The sequence below is a fragment of the Pezoporus wallicus genome, unplaced genomic scaffold, assembly GCF_028554395.1.
Source record: "Pezoporus wallicus isolate ANWC-B61680 ecotype Strahan unplaced genomic scaffold, APGP_CSIRO_Pwel_v1 contig_2871, whole genome shotgun sequence".
Lineage (NCBI taxonomy): Eukaryota > Metazoa > Chordata > Aves > Psittaciformes > Psittacidae > Pezoporus > Pezoporus wallicus.
In genome coordinates, this window is record NW_026640775.1 from 3,273,371 (window position 1) to 3,285,041 (window position 11,671).

An 11,671-nucleotide genomic window follows, 5' to 3' on the forward strand; every position below is an offset into this window, starting at 1 on the left:
CAGAAATATTTCTTTAAATGTTCCTTCAAACTCTGGTGTCCTCTTCAGCTGCACGTCCCAGAGCTTGACAGTTTAATCGGATGATTTCTTGAGATGAGGGATCTGCTGCCTGAGAAGAGAGATTTGCTAAATTCCCATACAACTCAGTGCCACAAGGAATGTTCGGTCAGCTCCGTCACTTAGAAACCCCAAGGTAGTTAATCCCCTTGTGCTCCCAGGAAAAAATGGTGTCAGAGTCGAAAGAGGCAACAGTCAAGTTGCCTCAATGGGCAATGGTCAAGTACTACATCCCCACATAGTGCAAACTGATGTTGACCCAACCTGGACAAGCGTGTTAATATTATTGTGGAATTCTGGTTGGATTCAGTGGGAATGTTTTCCGATCCCACATGCTCATCATTGATTTTCTTTTATGAAGAGTTCTGGGTTTTCAAAAGTGGTTTTAGAAATATGTATTTCTGAGAAGCCAGTTTGAGCTGCCTGGGATTGGATGACTGGGGATACTGCTTCAAGGACAGCGAGCCTCAGCGCTTTACAAACAAGACACTTGCAAAGCTCCTAGCAACCTAGAGCTTGTGTATAGTTCAATAAATCTTCCATTTCCTTAGGGAAGTGAAGTAGTGCCTATTGGTCAAGTTTCTAAAGTGGTCTTAACCCATTGTATCCCACCAGATTGGTGGCAATAGCATACAGATCAATCTGTAACTGGTTGGGCACAGAAATTGCCCTCCTTTGACATTAATAGAGAAGGCACGAACAGCCCAAATAGGTAGTACATGAACAAATTCACCTGGTCTATGAAGAAATCACTTCAGTGGCCATCATACTTTACCAGAGCCAAAATGCTATTTTCTAAAAAGTTCCAAATTAAGGCCCTGATCTGGCAATGGCTTAGGTAGGTAACTCTGGAAGAAAGAGAACTATTGAAGATTACTGAAAGTGAAGCAGAGTAGAGGCTACATTTCCTCCTGGTGAAAGAGCAGAGGGACAGTCTTTTCTTGCACTGGAGATAAGTGAATGAATCAATTTCCTCCTGTTCCACTCTAAAACTGAAGCAGATTTACTGGAGCCTTCCTCATCACTTTTCCCATAGCAAGTACAAGCAGTTGGGTTTGCCCACAAGAGTTGCAAGTTTGTACCTTGTCACCAGCTTTAGCAGAACTGCAATATTGCACAGAGGATAGGATCCTGCTTGAGAACAGGCAGAGGGAGAGCTCTGAAAGCCCCTCCAGGAAGTCCTGTTACAAAGACAACTGTAGCATAAGAGAAGGGTCAGAGCCCATAATGCGCTTGAATGGAGCTGTCAAGGACATCTTTTGTTCAAGTTCTGCCATGCAAAGAAAGGGAGATCTACATATTTTGCCCTCTGACATAAGCACTGCCCCCAACACCTGCAAAATCACTCTTGATACAGAGGCCACCTCTAAAAATTCTTCAAAAAAAGCACGTGTTGTGAGAGAACCTGATTGCTCCCAACAGCAGAAAAGCTGTTTTTGTCAACACATTCACTACACCTTAATTAAAACTATAGCCATTGACCACAGAGTTATCTGGCTTTTCATCTGGTGAAGCTGGTACTGCTGGGACAAGAATTCCAGCATCGAGTTTATATGTTTTCCCCCCTTAAACCATTTCTTCTGGAGAAGCCCTGGTCAAAAGCTGAAGCAAGGTCCTCCTATTATAGAAACAATGCTGAAGTCAGTCTGAGAAATGAAATAGGAATTACATGGCTCATACAAGCTTGCCCATGCTGCTTGCATCGAACATTGCATATCTAGTGGTATATTCCCAGATCTACTGACTAACTTCTCACTGGTAGGAAATGTGTTGGAAGCATCAGGAGGCTCTAGATTAATTCAGTCCTCTGCTGTGATATATATACTTTTCACTCCTGTTAAACACTCCAAACAAACATTTAGTTGCCTGGAAGGACAGTCGAAGCCTCAGAGCTGCTACAATTAGCTTTATCCACTGCAAATTTCAGAAGAGAGATTTGATCTTTCACCACAAAAATACCCACTCTGTCTTTCACATGCATGTGAATAGAAAGCCTTTGTTCCGATCAAGCCAAGGAGAAATAGACTATTGTTGGAAGGTTATTTCTGCTTGCTTCGAGGGATGGGGAAGAATTGCAAAAAATAACCAAATGTGGTCTTCTTACCAGTAATTACAGGCATTGTCTTTCAGCAGAACAAGTTTTTGTTAGACAGATGTGTTCTTGTGTTGCGCTAATTCAATGTAGGTTCAGGCGAGGGGTTTATAAATGTTTTAGGTACCACAGCTCCTGAGTGTCCACTTGGGACACCCTAGCAAGGTTTGGGTTTTAGAGGATGAGTGGCTCCTATGAGGAGACAGCAGATGCAGGCACTCGGTCTTCCTTGCGTGCCTTGGTGGTTGCTTCTTTGACTTTGCCAGCATTCAGGAAATTATGAGTCCAACTTGCTATTAGCATAGCAAAGACTTCCAGTAATCTGTTCTGTACTGATATTTGGAGTGTTTGCTTGGATTTTATACTCTGCCTTAACATAAGTCTACCGCCAGATTGGCAACAACCACATGAAGTCCATCTTCTGGCAAACCACCACCACTTTTATAAAGAAGAGTTTTGCTGCAACTAATAAAACCATTGTAAAGGGAGGGTGGGAAGGGGGCATATGTCATTTTAAATATAACTCTGCCAGGATTTCCTGTAGTTTAGTCCTTTTATGAAATCTTCCCCCCTTATCTCTCTCATATGAGGCCTGATTCAGTAAATTGCTCTTGTAAATAACTTTCACATGTTTAAAGGTAGGCCTGCCCATTCCTTGCTGACTCAGGGGTATGGCTCTCTATCTGACAGTGAAATGCTACCCAGGAAAATCCCCAAAGGTCAGTTTTCAGTATTATTTTTTGACATGAACAAAAAGAGGCTGGCAAAAAGTCTTCAGTAGTGGTTTTCCAGAAAAAAAAACCCTAAGGAATATTATGTATCTGTCTTTCAGCAAATCTGAAGCTTTGGTACAAACCACAGTTTGCCTGGCTATGTCCTGTTTTCTTCTATTTTGAGTATTTATTTCTGCAGATAAACGGCTTGCAGTAGTCCATCATGTAAATGGTCGTTAACAAATCAAAGCTGAGATTTTCAGAAGCATTCAGCATAAGCCTTGCTCTGCTCTTGTTCAAGTTACTGGCAAAACCCCAGGGATTTTTATGCTGGTTTTTATTCCTTTTCCTGCTGATAGCCTCTCAAAAACCTACCCTATGCCTTTGCCCCAGAAGAAAATCTTCCTGTTTCTTGTAGGATCTTTATAGGAGTTACTGCATAAGGAATGAACACATTGGCATGATTATAATAGCAGCCCTGATCTTCTTTTATATAATTATAAAATCAGAAGGAATTCAATCAGCAAGCTTAGTGAGAAAAGCTAGTGAGGTTGTTCCAGTACATCCAGTGTCTCTGTCATTTTTCGGTTTTATAGCCCATAAAATCTTCCCTGCTGTAGTGGACAGGTCATCCTCACCTGTGTCTAGAAAGACTGGGGTTTGTATGCAGATTTGTCTTTCCCAAATGGCATAGGTAATCTCCTTAGGCTACGGTTTAAACTTCTTAAAACCCCAACAAAAATAATAAAGCTGACCTTTAACCTGCTTGATTTCTTTTTAAGTGCCAAAGTAAAGTAAATAGTCTTTGAAGGGAAGGAAAGAGGCAAAGCCAGAGCTCAAAGCAAATGGATATTGCAGGGACTCTCTCCTCAGCTCTTTCCATCCTGACTCTCCTTGTCACCCCTTGAGCCATGGAGCAAGTGCCAGCACAGGCACATGTCAGGAATGTCAGCAGCAGCCTCCAACAGAAGCCCAGGTCTTCTTGCTCCAAAAGTGCCATCATTCCCAGGAAAACCCCTGGATCCCTGCTGCATTGTTCCTCCTGATCATCTTCTGCTCCACACACACATTGAGCTGAATGACTTTGGTGATCACTGTTGCTCACCGCTAATCGAGGGCCAGGGCACCAGGACCACATGTTTTCCTCCAGTTTTTCCAAGCTAATTTGGTTTGTAGGTTTGCATAGGCAACTGCAGAGAACAAGTCTTAGCTGGGCACCGTGTCCCATGGCTCATTCTCACTGGCTCCCCTAATCTACACCTTCTGCTAGGGAAGGCAATTTATTTCCAAAGTATGGGAAGGAAGGAGGGGCTGGAGGGACAAAGCAGTGGGTTTCTGCACTGGGAATCCCTGTTAGGCTGAACAAAGGCTATCTTGTTTGCTGAGCAACAGAACAAGAACAGAGTGTTACACAGGGACACCTCAGACCTGCAGTAACCTGCCACTCTAGCAGCCTCTGCTACGCCAGCTAAAGCAGATGGGGAGGCCAGCTTGCCTGCATCCAGATGTATGTCTTTCAGTTGAGCATCTGCTCCTGGCTGCTCATCCAGCTTTCTCCTTATTCATAAAAATGAGTAATGTTATAATATTATTTTTATTAAATAAAGATGAACTAAGGAATGAGACTGTAGCCTGCATCTTCTGTGTGCTCCCCCCCCCCTTCTTGATCATTGCTGTCTGTGTGGAGCACATTGCAGGTTGCGAACTCCTTGTGCGGGTACAATAGCATGCACACAGCTGTGCAGTTTTTATGTACATTTATACCACAGGCCTTAGCTAAGCACAACTTTGATGTCATGATTACTCAGACCAGATGTCTCACAGTGGCGTTCAGGCTTCTGTTCCATTTTCATGATGACTATGGTGAGTGGTGTTGGGCAGATCTTGCAGAAGAAGTGCCATCGTCAGGAAAAGAAATGAAAATCAGCTAGGATTTTGCTTCTGTCAGTGAGTGAAATCTGCTGTTTAGGACATTTTGAGCTATTGCAATAACAATAGCAGCTCCCCCTCTTTTAATTTTCATTTGCTTGGACTCGGATTGTTCTTTCAACTTTCCACACTTGTATTCCTTATGAACTTCTTGTGAGCTAAACCAGAGAAACGGGAGACCTGCATAGCACAGCTGCTGTCTAAGTGATTTTGGGTACAGACAGATTCTCATAAGAAAAGTTGTGAAAACAGTCTAAGCTGCTGGAAAAAAAAAGAGACTTTTTTTTTTTTTCCAGCTTTCCTTCAAATTGTAATTAAAGCATTTTGTTTAAATTCCAAAAATTAAAAAACTTCAGGAGCCACACTGATCGCTCATTCTGCAGCTACATTTAGGGGAGACTCGGGAAGCTGTGAAGAGGCCTGGAGAACAAAGACTTCTGCCCTCAGGAAGAATATTAATATTGAAGGAGGCCTATACTTGAGCACATTTCTACCCCTGCTTCAAGGGATTTTCTTGCAGCGGGGATTTTCCTGCTTCAGTTACTACTTTGCCTGAAGGCATTTTGACTAGTCAGATTCCTCTTCACACTTTTTGTCATAGCTACGGTATTTGAGGGGCACAAAGTGAAAATCTCCGAATCTATAAGCATATAACGAAGGAAGGAGCTGCTAGTATATGATGAAGGGCAAACAAAGGATTAGCTTCTGATCTGCCCCTTTTGCTAAACAGAATTTATGTTTACCAGACATGACTTGCATCTGTTTAAATTGCAGCTTATCATTTAGAAAATAACCAACCTTGGTACAAGCATTCCAGTGGATGAAGAATCAATTACATTCCTTAGGAAATTGTTTCAGTCATTTATTGCTGAGATTTTCAGAGTCACCTTGAGAACTGAGCAGCCCAAGTCCTGAAGGCAGTTCATCTTTAAACTCTCCGTATGGATGAATTTCTCTAGCATTTCGACAGACTCCCTCTGGAACATGTCTGAAATGGAAAATGTTATTAAGTCCTTGATGTCTTTTGATCACAAAGAGAAATTTAAAAATGGTTGGAGAATATGAATACCCAATGCATGTCCACTGTGTACACTTAGCTCCCTGCCCCTTTCTCCCCAAAGATCTGGCTATATACTGAACAATGACGGAATGGGTAAATAGATATTGCCTGTGGCCAGAGTCAATAGGTGTGCAAAACATTTCTCTGGTTAAGTTTCCATCTGCTCCTATGGGATGTGTATACTGAGAAATGCTCCCCTCTTACTTACACAGATCTGAAACATGGAGTTTTGGCGTCCTGTAGCCAATGCTCAGAGAGTGAGTGCTGGGCCATTGGGACAGTGGAGTGCTTTCTTCCCTCATGCCAAACAAAAACCAGTCCTGGATAACATTGGCTAAATTGTTTTTGAAAACCATCATTTTTCCCCATCAGGTAACAAATTTTCCTGACAGGTAAATTAATCTTCCAGGAGTGTTCTACTGTTGCCAGTCTGCCCATAAAGTGTGCACAAAGTTCCTAGTTAATCTCTTGCAGCAATTAGCTTTGAAAATACTGCACAGGGTTTGAAATCTGTAAACAGTAATTGGTATAAATACACAAAAGAAACCCTACATTATTCGACAGTGAAGTTATTATGAAGAGCAGAAAGTTAACCTGGAATAGAAACCATCCCGATCTACTGTCTGATTTTCTGATGTCTCTTCCTACTGGTATCAGTGATAGCGTGTGAAAAACAGCCACAAAATATGTAGTTTCATCATACCAAAAAGACACGTAAGTAGGAGAAGGGAGCTGGATTTCAAGAAAGCAAGCTGGATTTATGGAGGAAGATTAAAAAAGCTAATTATGTTTAGCTTGGCTGAGAGACAGCTAAAAAGGGGATATGATAACTGCCTGCAAATATTTGAAAGATGCAAAATACACCAAGGAAAGAGGAAAATAGTTTGAGACGAAGTCTAGTAAGGGAAAATTTAGGCTGGGTAGAATGTTAACAATGAGACCTGTCAGACTGCAGGAAAGTTTCCCGAGGGAATTAGTCAACACCTCATTAAAAATACTTTGGACAACGTACGCCGAAGGGGATTGTGTGGAATAATCCTTAAGTGAGAGAGTCAAGGACCAGGAAGCTTCGGAGGACACATTCTGCTCTAGTAGCAGTATTGTTGACAATAGGATATGATTGTAAAGGTTTTCCCAATAATGTTTTCAAAGCAGGAGGTGTTTATTTCCACCCTGACAAACAGGAGGTGGAGGGAAGCTCTTTCTGAGGGAAATTACTCTTTCCATGGAAAATCTGAAACATCAAGGGAAAGTCACCGTATTTGGAAGTGGAGCTGTGCAACACACCAAAATGGTGTCACATGGATCTTCCCCTTCCCCAGGGAAGTTTTGATGTGGGTTGAAGTGCCAGGGAACCGGACACAATCTGGGGTTTGGATCATGTGTGAAGCTCCTGTTCAACGTGAGCTCTGTGGTAGACTTGACTTACACTTGAGCAGCTATCCTGTGTCAAAAGCCAACCTGCCTTGCATCTGTGGGGTTTTCAACCTAAACCAGCTGATTTGATTTTGTCAGCCCAGCTCCAGAGCGCATTATTTTTTGCAGTCTAGACCTACCTTCACTATTAGGGGTGCAGTTTCTCTGCCAGAAATACCAGCCTGTATTTTTTCCTGGGTCTGGCTCCTCTGCATGATCTACCACAACTGACACAGCCTAGCTGAAGTGGAGCAACTGTGAATCCACTTAGAGTCAGTCGTACAAAAGTCAGTGGAAACAGCTGATCCCTTAAAATGAGAAGGGAACCAGTGTTTCACTGCACATTTATGCCGATGTAACTCTTTTGCCTCATACTAGGATAAACTGAAGCTAGGCAGCAGTGAATCAGACCTAATATATTTAGTACTTGTATACTAAATTTATGAGGCACTCAGTGACATTTGCCTTATGTCTAATGGTAGCATTCCCAGCAGGATGATCTAATCATTCATGAGGAATTACGGTACAACGTTGGAGTTTATTTAATGCTTAATGTTCACAACAACCTCCAGCATTGATTTTAATCTGGTTGCTGCACACATTGTGAAACAGATCTCTGCGGAGCAGCCCCAGCAGCAGAAGAAATCAACCACATCCCGTGCAGCATGGCATATATCAGCAATAAAAGGTTGCACTGTTTTTCTGACAAGCAGAGGAAGCAGAGTTGATTCACACGCCAGAACGATTCCTCTCACCAAGACACTTAGGAATGCATCAAAGGAAACCGGGCTTTCTCTTCAGGCTTCCTCTGAGCAATGCGCTTACTGTAAGTCTGAGACTGAAAGAATAGCGTTTTTAAAAAATGGTGCCCTTGACAAAAGGGGCAGGAAAACCTGTGGAAATTTGGATGCGGCGGAATGGATATGCGAGAAGTGCACACCAAGGTGTTGATTTTGCAATACGTACTTGGAGAGGTGCGTTTTTCTGCTTCTATTCCCTCCAGAAGGGAGACTCAGGCCAAAAAAAGTTCTCCATCTCCAGGAGATACACTGTCCTTTAAAAAGAACCCAGAATGGGAAAAAAATGGAATAAAGAGGAGGTTCTTCCAAGTTGGTTACTCAAATGGTAAGGAAAAGGTTTCAAATCAGTGAATGAGCTTTTCATAACCAAAATCCCCTTCTGGGGTCCCTGCAGTTTGGAGGTGGAATATGCTTGGTTCGTGTTGCCTTTGAGGCATTTTAACAGCAAATATTTCCTGAGCAGGAAGGGCAAATTGTCCTGCTAGTGGAATTTGGCCACAAGATTTTAGGGAAATAACATTAATATTCACAGCGGCTGTGTCAGTGCCACAGAGAAGAAGCAGCTTTGGGAGGATGACTGGTTTGTGTCCTGTCCAGCCTTCATCTGAGGCTGGCAAGCTCATTTTGCTGGTTTTCCCCTGGAGGCATCACTGATTTATGCCCTCAATGATTTCTTGAGCTACTTGCTTAAAAGAAGTATTTACATGCATCTGTTTGTGTGATTGATCCTTCTTGTGATTTGTTGCCCAGCAGCCACTTAAATATTACATTAAAAAAACAGCATAGAAATTTTCTTCATGGTGAGTTAAAATTACATCAAGGAGGTTCTCACATTTAACAATCCCCCTGTGACCACATGTGACAACGTGGTGAGGAACAGGACCCATCCAACTTGTTTGCCTATGGCTGTCAGAGGAACAAATGACCGTATACTTTTCCTAAAGAAGCTTATAACATCGTTTCAGATGTCATGGGGCAATAGCCAAGGCACATGTATTCTCCAAACGAAAACACATCGCCTGTGTCTGAGCACTACTGACACAGATCCTGCTTTCTGGCTAGGAGGAGAAGCAACCGCACTGCATCTCCCACAGCTGTGGAAACAGCTGGCAGAGTGTAACGGCCTCATAGGGCTCCTCAGCTGCCCCACATTTGCACCACAGTCTCCCCACTGCCCCTCCCATGCTGCTTTGCTCAGTGAAAAAACCCTCAGCATGCCACTTGTAGGCAGGTCTCCCTGTGTGCCCTGACTGAGGATGCCTCGGGGCAGGGACATGAGCCCTTGGCCTGGCATGGGGTGTTAAGTGCCCACCATGAGCAAGAATCACAATTGCAGCTGGGTCCTGGGCTGCACCATGGGAAAATCGGGTCATCCAAGAGTGAGACAGGCAGGGGGGTGAAGTTAGTCAAAGCAAGAAGCTCAAGAAATTAGAGAGGGTCAAGTTGTAATCCCATATCATTGACTCTTGGGGTAACTGATCAAGTTCATGATACAGGATGTTATCTGGTACCCTTGGGCTTCTCCCTCAGGAAGGCTTGGAGGGCTTGATCTTACCAGTGGCAGTGGCTGTGGGAGGGACACCCCTGCAAGCCTTGCAGCTAATCCTAATTATCAGTCGCTCTGCAGAAACTTTGCACAGCTCCTGCGACTGCAAGCCAGCGCTGGTATGTGCAAGCTGCTGAGGAACAGCAGTACAGCACTATTATTGGGCAACATGTCTGGTTACTCTATAGACCCAGTTAACAAGGAGGGGGGGGTGAGAATTCCTACTTTGTACAAAAGAGTCTTTTCTGCCCCCACCCTGTTGTTTGGACCTTTGCCACTGTTTAAATTTAAGCAGATTTGCTATCCCAACATCTGCAGTTTGATTATTTGACTATTGCCTGGCTCTGGCTCAAACCACAGCAGAATACACTAGTCTGTGATTTACAGCCTGGCCTGTGATTATAATAGTTTTATTTTAGTTGGACCCCTATTTACAAGCTCATTTGTATTAGTGCACAGTGTTATAATAACAATGGTAGAATTATTAAGTCTTGCAGAAACAATCGCGCATAGTAAATGGCTGCAGCTCACAGAGTGCTGCTTAAGTGCTCTAGCAGCCCGGCGATGTCTGTAACACAGGGGTTTCCATTTTAATAGCAAGGTGGTGGTGGGGAGCGAGAAGAGGGGGAAGGAGCCGGGGAGAAACGTGGTTATTATTCATTCTTTCCTAAGTAAATAGAAAGGACGTGTGTTTCCTGGATTAGCAACTGAAAACAAATGCTGAGAGGGGAAAGCACTGGTGTTTCCCTCACCAAGGTTAAATAAGGTACTCTGCCGCAGCGCTGCTGGCTGCTGGCTGCTTGGAGCTGCACCACGCGCCATGCAAAACGCCATGGCTGGTGTGCCGAGGGGTACCCGCAGCCATGGGGAGGGCTGTTGGTAGACCCAGGAGCCACAGTGGAAGTGCCTGGGGCACACAGGCCTTGCCAAGGAGTTAGGTGGCTGAGTGCCTCCCAACAGGTTCTGCCTCGGGCTGGTGTGAGCCATCATTAAGGTGTCCTACCGCCATGCAGGGCTGAGCCACTGCTCCACAGGCATTTCTGGGGTTTGCCTCGGGACCCGTGTCTCTTGAAAACCCTCCTTTTATCAACAGCAGAAAGTGCTCAGGGCTTTACCTAGCACACCAGGGATGCTGATCAGCAGGACCCCACAGTGAGTCCTTGGCTGCATACGGCTGGAGTAGGTAGCTCCCACCCCAGACTTGTGGGTGCCCAGCATTTCTGTACATTAGATCCTTTGAGTGACTTACTTATTCCTTAGAAATTCTCCTCACCTCCTGCCATCATTTTCATGAGAACAGTAATTCTATATCTTGTGGATGCAGAAAGCTCTGTATTTGTTTCCTCTTATGCCCTAAAGTTTTAGTCCCCCTTTTTACCGCTATATAACAAATATACACAAGTAAAGTCAGACTCTAGTGTGAACAAATATATGAAACCCCAATACACACATACCTAGTAAGGAATATGAACAAGGGAGTGAAGCTAAACTTACTTCAATTGTCAAGATTCCCCTGAACAAATATGACTTAATTAAGACTCCAGGAACTGTGGCCGTAATATTGCAGGGATGTTTGCTAGTTAATGAAATAGCTTGGCTAACTTACATTATGTATTAGTGTAATAACTGGAGAACTTTACCTGTTTCAGAGAATCCATAATCAAGTAGAAAAATCCAAGGAACAGGGGGACCAAGAGATACTATCATTCTTTGTGAAGAATGTAAGAGAGGGAAACAGCCCTGGAAACTCACAGGGCTTAATTCCTTTCCCCTATGGGACTCCCTCAGCCATCACCCAAGGCTGCACATGAAGAACAGATGAACTGAGTCATCTTCTCTCCTTTGTCTATGGAAGGAACATAGGGCAAAGAAATGCTTCATATGCATGTTCCAGATAAATTACTTAAGATGCCTGAGATTAAAACAGTTTAAGATATTCTAGCTGAGACAACTGGTATACAATTGGGTGTCCTTGATGCCTGTCCTGTGCTTAGCTACCCTTCCTCTTACAGATGTTGTCCAGTATTCCTGACCAGCTCTGCTCTAGGATAAAACCCT